Source organism: Cetorhinus maximus, chromosome 8 (assembly GCF_964194155.1).
Source record: "Cetorhinus maximus chromosome 8, sCetMax3.hap1.1, whole genome shotgun sequence".
Taxonomy (NCBI): domain Eukaryota; kingdom Metazoa; phylum Chordata; class Chondrichthyes; order Lamniformes; family Cetorhinidae; genus Cetorhinus; species Cetorhinus maximus.
The window spans coordinates 62,098,923-62,101,509 of NC_135886.1; the positions used below are offsets into that span (position 1 = coordinate 62,098,923).

The following is a 2,587-nucleotide window of genomic DNA, read 5'->3' on the forward strand; positions in this document are numbered from 1 at the left end:
TAACAGCTGGTAATATTTGTCTGAATTGTTTGGGGGTGAAGCTGTGTGCGGGATCCTCCTGCATTAGCTGTAAGCCTGCAGTTCAAAGCACACATCTTATGCAGCACCACTTCTATGGCAACATGGTGGGGTCACAGTGCATCTTAATTTGGAAATGATCTAACGAAAAACTGGCACACAACTATTCAAATGAGAGTTAAGAGTTGAAATCCTCAGTTGTGTTAATTGTAGTATTGCAGTTTCTTAAGTCCTGCATTGCCTATTCCAGAAATTTTCTATGTCCAAGAAACACTATTGACATTTAGAAAAGATTCGCAAATTAAACACAGCTGGATTTTAAAATCTAGCCAGAAACTGTTTATGACGTTATGCTTAAGAACTAGAGCTCCAAATATTACCTCTGTATTTATAAGCTTTGTTTCTGTGCAGTTCAAGGTTTACCGCAGCCTGCTTCACTTTGTTCACCAGTATTAACATCTGCTCCTGTGATCACTGGCAACCATATCTTCAATTGCAGAGGCCCTGGAATACCCTCTCTAAACCTCTCCGCCTCACTCTCCTCCTTTAAGACAGTCCTTAAAATCTACCACTTTGACCAACCTTTTGATCACCTGTCATCATATCTCTTTCTTTGGCTCACTGACAATTTTTCATGAATGACGTTCCTGTCAACTGCTCTGGGATGTTTTACTAAAGTAAAGCTGCTGGATAAAAGAAAGTGGGTGTTACATAATCAAGGGGTCAGCTTTCTTTATTTTGGATAATAAAGTCTTGTGCAATGCTGCCCAATTCTCTTCAAAACAGGGAATATTTATTTACAGATAATTAGTAATAATATAATAATGTTCTACAATGTATATATAAATTGAAAAATCCCAAAATTAGTTAGTTACTCCTCATAATAATGGCTTCAGATTAACACCAAGAGTCTCTGTAGCTATGACGAATAAAACTTCTGATTTCTGCAAGGTAAATTCAGCTGGTTCTATCTTCTCCAGTGTACACACTGCTCAAGCAGGGAGTGTAAGTGAGAAGAGCTTGTGAGGGAAGAGGTCAGGCTGTTGTTTGAACTTAATTTCTACCAACTTTAAAGATGAAGATGGCCTACCAAGTGTGTCAGAACTATCACAAGGACTGTGAGGATGCTGTTAACAAGCAGATCAACCTGGAGCTCTATTCCTCCTATGTTTACCTCTCCATGTCCTCTTACTTTGACCAGGATGATGTTGCCCTGTGTCACTTTGCTGAGTTCTTCAAGGAGCAGTCACATGAGGAATGGGAACACGCTGAGAAACTCATGAAATTCCAGAATAAACGTGGAAGCCAAACCATCCTGGAGGACCCAATAAACGAGAGCAGGATGAGTGGAGCAAAGGTCTGGAGGCAATGCAGAGATCTGCAGATGGAGAAGAATGTGAACCAGAGTCTGTTGGATCTGCACAAGCTCTCCTCTGGGAACACTGACCCTCAGCTTTGTGACTTCCTGGAGACTCACTACTTGGATGAGCAAGCGAAGATGAGCAAGAAGCTTAGAGATCACATCACCAACCTGAAGATACTGGGAGTCCCTGAGAACGGCATGGGAGAGTACCTGTTTGACAAGCTCACCCTGAATTGACTGTGAATCTAGATTCATTTCCACCATGTACAGCATGATGTGATCAAATAATTTGCAGTTCTGGAGCTGTTGCTGTACTTGGAAATAAAAATATGCATCATTGAAAAAAAAATCACGCCCAGCCCACCTCATCATTCTGATGGCAAGAGATATTCAAGTTCTGGCATTAGTAGTGGAAGCTTTCTGGTTGGCTTTGTAAATCTGCTGAGAAACTGTCATGTAGGCTCACTGGAGGAGGCCAATTCAGTGAACTGCAGAAGCGTAGGTTTTCAATTGACCTCCCCTGCAACTACAAGAGGGCAGAGATAGCTGACAGTATATAATTGTGTCCAGTTTTGGACACCACACATTTGGAAATATAGCAAACCCTTAGAGAGTGTGGAAAGGAGATTTACCGGAATGATACCAGGGATGAGGGACTCCAGTTAAGCAGAGAGACCAGAGAAGCCGGGTTATCCTCCTTAGAGTAGAGAAGGTTAAGAGGAGATTTCATACAGGTGAGCAAAATTATAAAGGGTTTTGACATTTTCAATGACCGAATAGTTGGTAACCAGAAGAAACAGATTTAAGATAATTAGTAAAAAAAAGGCAGGGTGCAGGGGAATAAGGAAAATATTTTTCTGAATGTTTTCATCTGGAATGTGGCGTCTGAAGAATAGTGGAAGTAGATTCAATATGTTCAATAAGAAATTCGACAAGTCTTTGAAGGGGGTAACGGCTGGACTATGAGAGAAAATATAGTGGAATTGGCACAGGTACGATAGGCTGAATGACCTCACTCTGTGCTGCACCGTTCTATGATTCTGTAAACACAGGAGGGCAATGCACGGGATAGGCTTGCTTCGGTCTCTGAAATCTTGCAGAAGGATTACACCATCTTTTGGAAGAAGGCCATATCGTTTGAATCTTCTGCTTAACCCCTCAGTGGAAAAACACTATCATTTCTTGTTAATTTTTTGAGCAAACACA

General features: G+C 41.2%; 1 pseudogene; it reads left to right on the forward strand.

Moving 5' to 3' along the window:
• Window positions 1–1,062: 1,062 nt before the first annotated feature.
• On the forward strand, window positions 1,063–1,658 carry LOC144683288 (ferritin heavy chain B pseudogene; annotated as a pseudogene).
• Window positions 1,659–2,587: the final 929 nt, after the last annotated feature.